This window comes from Panthera tigris, chromosome E3 (genome assembly GCF_018350195.1).
Source record: "Panthera tigris isolate Pti1 chromosome E3, P.tigris_Pti1_mat1.1, whole genome shotgun sequence".
NCBI classification, from domain to species: domain Eukaryota; kingdom Metazoa; phylum Chordata; class Mammalia; order Carnivora; family Felidae; genus Panthera; species Panthera tigris.
Genome location: NC_056675.1, coordinates 3,449,811 through 3,462,994, shown reverse-complemented (window position 1 = coordinate 3,462,994; position 13,184 = coordinate 3,449,811). Strand labels below are relative to the sequence as shown.

Sequence of the window (13,184 nt, the reverse complement as noted above, 5' to 3'; positions counted from 1 at the left end):
CACGTCTGAGCTAGCGCCTCAGACCTGACCCTCCTGCGACAGCGCCTGTTCTGCCCCCACCCCAGCTCCCCGTCCCGCTCCCTCCCACCCTGGCCTGTGCTCACAGGCAGGCCGCCCTGCAGCCTCTCACGGCTGCCTGACTCCAGGGACGGGACCTGGCGTAGAAACTCCTGACCTGTTGCTCGAACTACTCCGGTAGGTAGTGAAGTCAGCGAACTGAACACAGCAGAATGTGCTTGCTCGTAAGAGCCTCCCTGCCTTAAGACCAAAGGTTCGGGGCTGCCGACGGCTGGCCGCAGGGTCTGCGTGCTCACTGGCCTGGGGAGTCGCGTCCCTGACTGGCGGTTGGAAAGCCACCAATCTGGCGGGGCCCTGACCTGCCTCTCGGTCAAAGAGCTGGCTCCTCGTCAGTCACCCTGTGCAGTGCACCTGGGTATGTCCCTCAAGTACAGGCCCCCAAATGCTGCAGCCGTGACGGGGCACTCCGCACGGGGGAGCTCCAAGGTCATCCCTGCTGCTGCCTGCTCCTGCTCCTCGTCCGTGCCTCGTCCCACCCAGTCCTCCCTGTGTTGCCTCCCGTGGGCCCCCCAGGGTTCCCCCACTTTATACACAGTCCCCAAATGTGCCCCCACCTGAAAGAGCCTTGTAGGGACGGTTTTCCCATGAAGCCTTCCCCTCCCGTGAAGAGGCTTCTCCCGCAGGCCATCTGTGCACCCAGGACAGTCCCTGCTCTGGAGCCCGGGTTCTGAGCTCAGCTGCCCGGGATCTGGGGGCCGGTTGTATACAGCCTGGGGACCGGGCCATCCCCCCACAGTCTCTCCCCAGCCCGTGCAGGTGGCCTCCTCTGCATCTGTCCCTTCTCTCCCATCAGATATGACCCCTCTCACGGACAAACGGGACACCCACACCTCCCTGTGCCACTCCCCAAGATCCTGAAATGCCGGCGAGGACTTGGGACCCCACTCTCCGAGTGGCGTGCACGGGGAAGGTCGCGAAAGGCACTGGGGTGTGAGAACCGGCCTGCTACCTGCCGCCTGCTTTGTGATGCGGGGACCTCAGCCTTGCCTGTAAAGTGAGGACGGAAATGACTCTCCCCCGGAAGTCCTCTCCGAGGCACCGTGCTCGGACACCAGGAGGTGCCGTTTCCCATGATGCTTTCACTGCAGAAACTCACCAGGCCGTTCACACGAACCCCCGCAGCCCTCCCCCCTCCCACTGTGCCTGGGCACACCCCCGCCCTGCAGCCACCCCCTGCAGGTGCACCAGCCACGCTTCCAGTTTCTGCATCTGACCCCTGACCTCTGGGGCCCTGCGGACCCTGGAGCGGCTGCCCCAGGAGGCACGCAGCCGAGGCCTGGAGAGAGCAAACAACTCGCCTGTGACACAGCTTTCGGTCCAGAGCCCACACCGTATCCCCTCCTCCACGGGGCTCCCGAGCTCTGGGCCACCGTCCCCCTGCCCTCATCACCCAGGGCCAGGGACCTATGCCCCGGAGCCTCTCACATTACTCAAGCTGGCCAGGCCTCAGCCTGCCCTCCCACCTCCCGGCTCCTTCCCACGGAAACCAGAGTAAGGCTCTCGCCCAAGCGCCACCTCCCCTGGCCTCCTGACCGGCCCTGGGGCTTCCCCCTGTGGCCCCGTGTGGCATCCCGTGCCTCCTCCTCTGGGAACGGTCAATAAAGACTGTTTTTCCAGTGAGTCATCTCCTGACCTGGTGGTCTTGCCACACCTGAATAAAAACTAAGTTTGTATTTTAAAACAAGAGGTGCCACGTAATTTTCCAACTCTGCCTTTTGCGCGGCTGTTGTCTCTGCTCAGAATGCCCTTCTCACCCTGCAGCGCCCAGCGCCAACCTCGCCTCCGCGGAGCCCTCCTCGGCTGTTCAGGCCAGGCCCCCATTTGCTTTCGGGCTCTCTCTTAACAGCAGGTCTCATCCGCGTGAACCAGGTTATATGCCCGCCGTCCCGCCCACGCCCCCACCCCCACCCCCACCCCGGGCTGTGAGGTTCTGGAGGTCTTTGTAACTTGGCGTTGGGCACCAGACCGGAAACCTGTAAAACAGGAGGTGCTTCATAAATGTCTGCTGGATGAACGGGTGACTGAATGACACAAATATAAAACCTCGTGCCTGAAAAAATGGGACACGGGTGAACCTAAAAATCCAACAGGAGAATTAGGACGAAAGGTTTAGAGCGGTCCTCAAGATGAATAGAAAAATATTACCCTTGTAAAACTTAATTTGGTTTCACAGTTGTGATTTCTATATGTGTTGACCTCTCTTTCCGGACAATGACACGATAAAACACTTCCCTAGGTCCCTACCTGCACCGTCACTGATGCCATGATATGTGCTGCTCTGTGGTATTTTTAAAAGTCCCGTAATAGGACCTAAAAGGATCCAATAGACTAATGAACAAGAAGGCTGGTTCAAGCCGTTCATCTTGTATGGATTTCCCAGGCTGGTCAAGAAATAAGGGAGAAAAGTCATTGTCAGGGTGTCATCAGGCACAACCAAGCAAACAATAAACACTTTGAAATATCCGCGAGTGACGTCACAGTCACCTAGCACGGCTGCGCCTCAACGCTGAGCCAGACACGTTGTCCCGGAACAAAGAGGAGCCCATCTTGGCACATCACGCAGGTGACCGCGTCATTGTTGAAGGAGCCATTAGAACTGGTGACAGCCCTCCTTTGCATACTCTACAGACAATTTAGAACTAATGTCACTCTTTTTCTTCCTATTATGAGAAAGAAATTCAACTAGTCAGAGTTTATTACAGCCGAGCTGCTGACAGATACGCCTGAGAAGGGCCACAAACGGCTCTAACCTCCATCCCTAATGAGGGAAGGGGGAGATATAATTAGTGATTACAAGTCCCCACCTACAGATCTCCGAGTGATGAGGCAAAAAACGTCTGGCCCGTGACCCTGCTGCAGACGGGACACGCTGGAAGAGGTGACGGGAGCCAGGTGGATGGTTAGGTAAGGACAGGAAACGCCGCGAGAACACGGAGGCTCTGCCCACGAGTAGGCGCTTGTGCGGTGACCTGCCCCCCGCAGGCTTTCCGGGCACCCTCCTCCCACGTAGCCAGCCTGCCTGGGTCCCAGGTGAGCGGCCACGACAGCACAGACAAGGTGCCCGGTCTCGCCGAGCTTACGTTCGGTCTCTGGGGACCCTGTGACCGAGTAACAAACCAAGAAGAACCTTTCTGCGGGAACGGAACAGGGGGAGAGGCTCTGGGCCCACTTGGCCCCGTCTGCCTCAACCCCCCCCCCCCCCCCCCCAGGTTAGGACTTGGAGCCCGGTATCCCGGCTGCGTTGGATGATGGGTGCAGAATAGCCAGTCCCTCTGTGCACTCAGGTGGCCCATGCCCTTCAGGCCGGGGGAAGCTGGGAGCCACCGAGGGCTGGCGGGGGAGCCCCCTTGCCGTTCGTGGCATAATTTATACCAGGAAAAGGAGGCCAGGGATTGCCGGACTTAACATTTTTCAAGCGTGGATTTGGGTTGCTCGTGAGTGAGTTCTAAGTACCGGCGGCTTGACCCCCAGCTGACCCTCTGGGCGCTCGAGCCCGGGCTGCCTGCCAACGCCAGGAGCTTGGGCCTTTTCCCGACTGCAGGCCCCACGTCACAGGGAACTCAGCCCTCCTCGGTTCTCTGGGCACGGAGTACCTCCCGCCCTGAGCTCGCCGGGGCCCCGGGCCCACTCTGGCCTGGGCCTGCCCGACTTTCCAGGTGTTTCCGGGTGTGGCCCTGCATCCTCGCCACGGGCCTCCCCAGGAACGCAGTCTTTCCTCAAACGTTTGATTATTTTGATTATGCGCTTCCGTTTATTAAGTGCTTAATACATGTGAGTGCCATGCTTTCAATGCACTGTTACTCCCACCACGCAGCAGGGTGCCGGTGACCACAGTCGGCCGCCAGCCAGCGCTGCGGACTCCCCTACGCCCATCAGCCTGGAGCCTGGCTCGTCACCAATGCGCCTATGCTCCTGCTTTGGCGCTGTGCTTTGCCAGTCGGCCCGTGCCTTCCTGGTCTGGCCTCCGGCCATACGGACCCCACAGGTCCTTACCCGTCCTGCCCATCCTACAAAGGTCAAGGGCAAAGCTGCAGCTCTAAGTATTTTATTGCAAAATCCTAGTATCTCTCTCAGCCTCCATATTTCCAGGTTTGCTCTTTAACATTCGGGTGGGCTCTTAAAGGGAAGAAGATGCTGAAAATAGTACACACCTCCTACTTTCAAATGCAACGTCTTCATAAATTCAGCCTCCTTCAGGCGCCTGGGTGGCTCAGTCGGTTAAGCATCCGACTTCGGCCTATGTCATAATCTCGTGGTTCATGGGTTTGAGCCCCGCATCGGCCTCTTGCTGACAGCTCAGAGCCTGGAGCCTGCTTCTGATTGTGTTTCCCCCTCTCTCTCTGCCCCTCCCCTGCTCATGTGCTCTCTCTCTCTCTCTCTCTCTCTCAAAAATAAATAATCATTAAAAACCTTTTTAAAAACCTCAGCCTCCTCTGAGGCCTGCAGCAGTCTGCTTCCCCTGCGCGGCTGGACATCAGTCTCTCTCCTATTTGTCAGAGGCAGGGTTGTATCTTCCCCAGAGGCTACGGTTTGGCAGAGCACTGGCGTGGCAAGGACACGGTGCCAAAGGTGCAGACGGGAGGCAAATCCAGCTGAAGGGAGTGGAGAAGAGCTACGGTCCCAGAATTCTCAGGTCACGCTTGGCTTAAAGCCCCGGGCAGCGTGGGCACGAAGGGAAACACCGGGGCTGCTCGGGCATCAGCCTAAGAGAAAGTCGACACACTCGTCCACCTGGACATTTTCCCTGCAGCTCGCCGCTGGCAGAGATTCGCTGAGAGAGGCCGTGGCTCGGCAGGCTGGGATATGCTCGCCCGGGGAGCCGCGCTCACAGGTGAGCCCGCCAGGCAACGGGAAAGAAAACGAAGCCTGGCCGTCCCCTCGCCAGCCCGAGATCCAGTCCCTCGGCAGGAAGTGCCCCGGGAAGCAGAGAACCTCGCCTGGCACCTCAGATTCTTCCAGGGACGTCTCTCCACGTGCCACTGCCGTGGACACCGGGGCCACCTGGGGCATCCCTGACGCCCCACCTGTTCTGTCTCCGCTACTCTTTAGTTACCGGGAGACCGCAGTCGGCAGGCGTGTGCTTTATTTTATTAGCCCGTAACACTCTCTACAACAGTTCCTTTTAAGAAAATGGTACTATTATGCACAAATAAGCACTAAGTGGGCTTTTCTCCCCTCCCCGTTTTCGGGATGGAAACAGCTTTATCTGTACCACCAACATCTTCAGTAGAGGGGACCTGCTCGAAGCAACCTTTTGAGAAGACTAGATGTTATTTTGGCTATTAGAGCACAGCAAATGGCTGCAGACGGCAGGGGTCGGCAGGGGTGCCGAGCAGGCAAGCAGGAACGGAGCGGCAAATGAGAACATAGAACATTTGCATTTTCCCCTTCTATGCGCGCCATAGAAACAGGGGAAGAGATGTTTTGCTTGCTCTATAGTCAAAGGTTACTAAGCAAAGCATTACCGAACGAGAAATACCTATAGAAGCCGCTTTCTACAACTTGAACCCACATCTGAGCATCAGCTTATCACGCGGCCCTTCAATGCATTGCTCCGAGGATCTTTTATCCCATAATTCACTGAAGATAACGCCAAGTAATACGAGTCTCCCGTTGCGCTTTAAAAGCAGTCAGAATCTAAAGGAAACTTTTCTGCAAAGACCGTATGATTGAGAAGTGGGTCAAAGGGAAGAAAACGATGCTCTCCTGCCACAAAGTGTTTGGTAAGACCCAAATCCTCGCACCTGGAAGGCCGCTCGGCCGTCGCCTGCCACGACCCACCTTCCTGGTTCCTCGAGTCAGGGTGCAGACTCCATCTCCTTCCCGGGCCTCCGCCACCGCCTGAACCGGTGAAGTCTCTCCTTCCCGTGTTCTGCCGGCACCCAGGGCCCCCTAGGAACTCGCCCCCTGCTTCCCGTGTGGTATGTCGTTGAGTGGCCGACTTCTCACTGGACCCAGTGGTCCTGCGTCTCTTTCCTCTCTGAACTCAGGCCCCCCGCCAGGCACAGAGCAGCTGTGAGAGGGGATGCTGGAGTCTCACAGCATAGAAAGCCTGGGCTCAGCTTGCATCCGTCCAAAGAGAATTAGGTGAAGAATGTTCCAGAAGCTTTCTCCTATTCCAGCTATAGTCTCAAGGGCCCTGTTCTGAGTTTAGGAGAGTTGGAGCCTGGCTGGCCTAGGGAACCCACCGAGATGTTTTCGCAGAAGCAGCTGGGCCAGCTGAAGCGAGGCTTCATGGAGGGAACACCACATGGGCCGGCAGTACAGACGAAAGTCAGGGGCACAGGTCATGGACATGCCTGCAGGCTGGCAGGTACCCGGAAGAGATTTCATTTGTAAAGTGCCTCTTGCCTAGAGAGCAGAGGCACGTGTGTCTTAGAGAAGTAAGTATGACAAAGCGTTCGAATTCTCTAGCAACCTCTCAAGATGGGTACGGATATCTGTTTTACAGACAAAGAGCCAGCGCTGGGTGGCCTGCCTGCAGCCGCCGGCTGGGATGGGTAGAGCTAGGATTCAAGGTCCAGGCTCTCTGACCCCCCAGCCTGTGCCATTTGTCCTCAGGTCACCGACCATTTCATCTGGGCACCACGTATTCTTGGCGAACTTGTCCGTGGCCTTTCCTGGGGGGTGAGTCGGAGGTGATCCATGAAAGGTGGTGAATGCCCAGGGTGGCACGAGGAGAGGGTCAGGATGGGGTTTCTGGAAAGATCTCGTGGCCAGAGTCCTGGCCCTGAGAGCGAGAGGAGGGGCTGCAGACCTGCTCTTTCCCTGGAGGGGCCATGCGAGTGTTAACAGGTGACGTGGGTGGAGTGGAGTATGTTCTGCCTGGAGCTCCCAGAAGACTGGACCCTGGCCTAGCGGTGAAGTGCCTGCCAAGGCATTTAAGGAGATGCTCATCGGTTCACTTTTCAAGGCACACCCTCTGCTATATGCCTCCGAGGTTAGTAGGAACGGGTCGCAAATAAAAGTAGGATTGGTTTGGCCAAAAAAAAAAAAAAAAAAGGATATTCATGTTAACCTTTGCCGCACCATTATGAAATTTTCTTGGGATAACTCAGTGTGTCTTTGGAACCAGTCCAATGCGTTCAGCCCAACTGGATTAGTATGACATAAAGCTTGGTAGCGGTCTGTTGATGGAGTCAATCCAGGTGTTTGAGGAAAAGGGCATCTTCTTCACGTGGCCAAGTGGTCACTAGAGAAGGGCACGCCGGCTCTGTGACGGAAGCGATGTGGGGCTCCCAGCGCACAGAGCGGTAAAATGCTCATCGCTTGTCTTCTGTCCTAAGGAGCCCAGGAAAAGTCTTTAATCTTTACCTTCTGGGGTTTGGAACGAGGTTTCTTTATACAGATGAATGTTTACAGTTTAGGAACACTGAAACACAAGCAGTTCAGATAATGCGCTTTAGGGGGAAAAAATTCTCTTTTGGTTTTCAAGTTTCAACCGTCTGTACCACTACCAGAATTGTTAGGCTCGCTGAGTTAATTTTAAGACACCTTAGAGAGAATATTTGTCAGGAACTTCCCGTTCTAGCAGTATGGCAGACTAGATAACCTTTAAGGTTAGCCTCCCACCCCCACAGCCAGAGCAGGGCTGGATACGGCACAAAAGCTGTCTTCTTAGATGCCCGGCCAAGCGCTCGGGGAGCAAGGGACATATCTTGAGGCCCATGTAAATGTGACACGTAGCTGTGGCCAAACCCATCGCAAAATCTAAGCAAGTGCTGTCTGTGGGAGAAGATGCTCATAATAATTACAGCCTTTAGGGATACAGAAAAACATGGTGGACCTGAAACAGTGGACATGATAACAAGTACAACTGGCTCAGAGTGAAGGAATGTTAGAACCCTGCACCACCTGGAGGAAGACGGAGATAATGGCTAACTTTAGGTTTTGATAACTTACCTTCGCATGTTACAATTTTAAAGGCAGCTGGTGGGGGGGAGGGGGGTCAGGACCTACATCCAGGCAGCTGGCAGCCGACCCGGTTGGGAGGAAGGCCCACATTTAGGGGGATTTGGCAAATCGGTAAATACCTGAAGTCAGTGGGAGCCAAAGAAGGGCTAGTGTCCATGTGGAAAGGGGCGGACTGAATGCACAGGGGGTTCTAAACTGTATTTGGAGGTGCTGGTGTGAACACACAGACACAGAAACAGACGGAGGTGTGGGTGTGTGTGCACCTGAGCATGTGCATTTCCTAGCTCTGGGCACTGGGGAGGCCTGGACACAGTGACACCCAGTGGCAGTGAGCCCACGTGGTGCCCAGATCTTGGTTTCTAACTACCACTCTCCACTGAAAGGCCCCAAGGTTCCTTGGAGAAAGGGCTGAAAACAAAGAGGAAATAGTACGATGAACCTAGAACACCTAGTTTTGCCAAAAAGCAAGGGTGTACTTTGAGCGGCGGGGGCTTATGGGGAGAACATGAAAACCAGGTGGGAGGGCCTCCCCCCGCCAGTGCGGGAGAGTCGGGGCACCGACCAACATTAGCAACGACAGCAGATTACAATCCGTTAAGTAAAGTAGGAATCCATGAATCCATTCTGATATAAACAACTAGATGACTAAATAAATGAGGAGAGAAAAACTGTCTCCTACAGTAAAAAGTCCAATCAATAAATGGAGAAGAAATGACTGAATTAGAAAAGTCACTATTTGGTGCCTTCATTGTACTAATTAATTCAGGCAAGAAATTTCAGTGGATGACAAAACCGGTAGATATGAGCAGGAAGGGGAATGAGATTTTCACAGAATCTCTAAATACCTCCACACAGAACACTTACTGGAGGAAAGAGGAGGAAAGCGGCTCTACCGTGGAGGAAGCCGGCAGACCCCATTTTAATCGTGTGAGCTAAATTAACTCCACCGGTCACGGGGCCTATCAATGTCTTATTAAACCCGACAGGACGCAGTGGGAAGAACCCAGCACCACTTCTGCGACTGTCTGACCAAAAATGGATAACCCGACTCTAGTCCGAAAGAAATTTACAAACTCGAATTGAGGGGTATTGTAGGAAATGAATGGCCTGTAACCTTTGACACTGCTAAGGTCATGAACATCAAGGACTGGCTGAGGAGCTAACCCAGGTTGAGGGAGACTGGAGACTGTGTGACAGCGGGGGGCAGAGTGTCATCCTGGGCTGGATCCTTTCCCACCGAGGACATGTTGGGACAACGGACTGAACTTGGATGGGGTCTCCGACTGAAGGGAGCTCTCTGTGGTACTCTTACAACTTCTTAGTAGTGCTGAAATACTTTCGAGGCCAATGGCAAACACGAACTTCAGGGCAACCTCGAACTCCAGCTAAAGCTTCTAACCGACAGCTACAAACCGAGCCAGCGAGGAGCACAGCAGCCCGGGGCGCACACCCGGCGAGTCCACCTTCGCCACGTGGGACGCTCTCAGACCGACCTGGGGGAGCACGACCCCTGCGGAAAGCCACAGAGCCCGCCCAGACCATGCTGCCCTGGGAGGAGACGTGGGGAGGACGGATCACCGCGTCCCCCTTGGAGCCCAGCGCCCAGGGTCCCTGCGGCGGGAACAGCGGGGACTGTAGTTTTCAATCCACCGCTCCACCCGGGGAGTCATCACCCACACAGCCACCCCCTCCCCGCCCCACACTCCACTCGCTAAGGCTCAGCCGGGACTGGGAAACCGAGAGGGCCTTGGGAAGACGCCCCTGAGGCTCTGGTCTACGCCCAAGTCCAGAGTCAGCAGCCCTGCCTCTCACATCCCTGAAGGGCAATCCGGTCTTTGTGAAAACTGTGGAGAAAATAAGCTATTGATCTTAAAAGCCAAACCGACCACCAGAAAAGGCCAGGTTCACTTAAGAACAAGAATACAAAAAATCCTGGCTCCGGACTAAACCAAACGGAAGAGCCACCGTGATCAAAAGTCGTGTTTATCCCAACGCTGGGATGGTTGAACATTAGACTATCAGCACACATTGTTACCAACAGACGACAGAGGAAAAACCTCAAATGACTCAACAGACGCAAAACAATATTTTGATAAAAATAAACTTCTTAATGATTTTTTTAAATCCTAAAGTACCAGGAAACAACTCCTAGCAAACCAGGTTTAGAACAGAACGGTCTCAATGCAATACAGCTAGCTATAAAAAGGGATGACTGACCAACCATAAATGTTTTCACGTCGTAATTGATAACACCTTAACAGAATTTCTTGAAAGGTAGTAATAATACAAAAGTTGTTCTATCACTGCTCCAATTCAATACACTACGGGAGGAGCTCCCCTCCCCCCCCATCAAGACAATAGATTAAGTACATTAAAAGAAACAAAAAAAAAAGAGAAAGGAAGGAGATAAAGATTTCTAAAGAAGAAACAAAGCTGTCGCTTTGAACAGATGATAGGACTTCTCTGTAGAAAACTGGAATAGAATTAATAAAGTAAGAAGAGAATTCTCAAAAGTTTCTGGCCATAAGGCAGACTGGCGGCTTAGAGCCAGTCATTAAAAGAAGAAAAATATTCAAAAATCAATTGTGATTCTACAGGCCAGCAGAATGTCAAAAAATGTAATTAAAATTACACACACATTAATTAATCCTCAGGGCGATCTTGTGAATAGTACTACTGTCCTCATTTCACAGATGAGATTAAGGCTCACAAAGAACTTAAGAAATACGTCCAGGATCACAGAGCAGGGAGAGAGGGTGAGGAAAGGGGGGGCGTCAGTCTGCCTGATGCAAAGCCCATACTCTTTCCACCGCTGTTTTCAGGTGCACTCATTGCCCTTGATTTTCCTGCCTTTTTCAGAGCAGAGCGAAGGTAGGAATAGAGAGCCCAGGGCTTTTGCCAAGGAGAACACAGCCGAGAAAAGTAGATTTAAACAAATGGAAAGACGTATCATGCTCCTGGACGGAGGACTCACCATCGACAAGAGTAGCCAGAAAGATCCGAAACAAGTCAAGCGGTGCGTGTGCAGGGACGGGGGTCAGGAAGACCTCATCAGATACGAAAACGCATTTTAAAGCCTCTATAATTAAAGAATGTGGGATTACTGCATGAGTAGCCAGACTAAGAGAATAAAAAGTTCAGAAATGAACCCAAGCGCATATGGGAATTTAATATTATAAATCAGGAGGAGGAAAAAAAAAAATCACGGGCACTTTTTATTAAACGGCTTTGAGATAATCACATAGTTATTTGCAAGATTATAAAAATGGATTCATACCTCAGTCCACACATAAGGACAAATTCCGAGCGCTTGGGGAGCTAAACGCGAAAGAGCAACTCGGACAGTGGCGGCAGAAAGTGAGGTGAGTTCCTTTATCACCAGAGGGTGGGGAAGACCTTTCTCTGACTGACAACGCAAAAGCATGCAAACAATGATTGATAAATTAGACGCGGTTTTTTCTTTTCTTTTTTTTTTTTTGGCATGACGAAAATTTATATACACAGCTGATGGGAGTACAAAATGTCCCAACAAAATGTGGCGATTTGCTAATGTCCAGAAAATTTACACAGTCACTGTCTGATGTATAAGTCTGCTCCCAGGAATCCACCCCCAAAATTCAAGATGATTGTGCAAAAGGCTGAAGACCACCTGAGTGCAGAATAACACCCCCACCCCGGGGAATCCCACACCGTCATTCCTGGGACCTGCGCGTATGTTACCCGACCGGGCGAAAGGGACTCTGCGGATGTGATTAAGGTTAAGAACCTTGAAATAGGGAGATTATCCTGGATTATCTGAATGGGTCTATTCACCCGAGTACTTACAAGTGGCAGAGGGGGACAGGAGGGTGGTCACAGTCAGGAGATGGGAGGAGGAAGAGGAGGAGTCGAGGAAAGAGAGAGCCTGGACCGGTCACGGTTGGCTGGGAAGGTGCAGGAAGGGGGGCCTCGGGCCCAGGAACACGGTGGCCGCTGGAAGCCGGGGGTGGTGACGGTCAGCTGGGTTCCAGGACCACGAGGAGGTGAATTCTGACAACCCCTGAACCGGAAGGACACGGATCCTCCTCTGGAGCCTCTGGACAGGGACGGAGCCTTGCCGACACGCTGATTTTAGCACAGGAAACCCACACTGGACCTCTGGCCCACGGAACCGTGACAGAGCGCGTGGGTTTTGGTCATCGCTTAGGGCAGAAAAGGGAGGGCCCCGCCGGTGGAGTCAGCCAGCGCTGGCACACCGGCACCGGGGACAGCTGCGTCTGCGCCAAGGCCTGACGGTGCACGCGGCCTCCCGGACCTGCTGTCAGGGGGACAGAGCGGCGTGCAGCCTGCTGCGTTCGGAGTAAGAGGGTGGGGCACAAACGCGTGTAGCTGCTTATGTTGCGGAAAACAGAAAAGGATAAACCGAAAACCTAATATGGGGTTTTGGGGGGACAGAAAGAGGAATGTAAATTTCTCTGAATATACCTTTTTTACGGTTTTGACTCTGAGCTCTTGCAAATGAGTTACACGTTCAAAAATAAAATCGAACTTACAATGTGTTAGCAGATTTTTTAGAAAATGATTTTTAAAGAAAATTTAAAGAAAATACTGAAGCAAAAAGAACAAAGCCAAACCAGACCTTGAAATGAGTGAACCTAGTTTTGTATTAAGTTGATGACTCGACCAAACAGAGAAAATAACTTAGAATTCAGGATTTTGACTGTAATCTGTTGTAGCATAATCCAGTCCAAGGACAAATACTTCAACTGCATTCAGGACTCTTATTGGGAGTCGTACCATTGAAATTCTATTTTTGAAACTCTTTATACAATAGTAGGATAAAGCAAGTAAGTAATGATGCTAATTTTTCTAAAAACAATTTTATAGGAAAGCTATTTCAAGTGTAAATTCAAAGTTAAAGTAATCTTACATTTGAGGTGGAAATACCAGTATGAACTCATAATGCTTCCTTTCTCTGTACCCTGAAAAGACCCAGAATGCCCAGCTGGAGGCAATGAGCACCCCTCTCCCACCCTCGGTGCCCAGACTCTCGTCTATAAACGCCATCTGACCCTAAAGGAAACCAGGTAGGGATGACTCCACCTGAGCTCGAGCTGTGCGGCAGGAAGGCACAGGACGATCCTGGGACATCCTGCTGTACAATACCATCAAGGACTGGGATCTCCAGGTGAGGAAGCTCAGAACAGGAAGGG

General features: G+C 52.8%; 1 protein-coding gene across 1 annotated transcript in view; it reads right to left on the bottom strand.

Moving 5' to 3' along the window:
* The window catches only part of SDK1 (sidekick cell adhesion molecule 1), a 530,611-nt gene that overhangs the window by 117,671 nt on the left and 399,756 nt on the right, over positions 1-13,184 (bottom strand). The window lies entirely within an intron of this gene.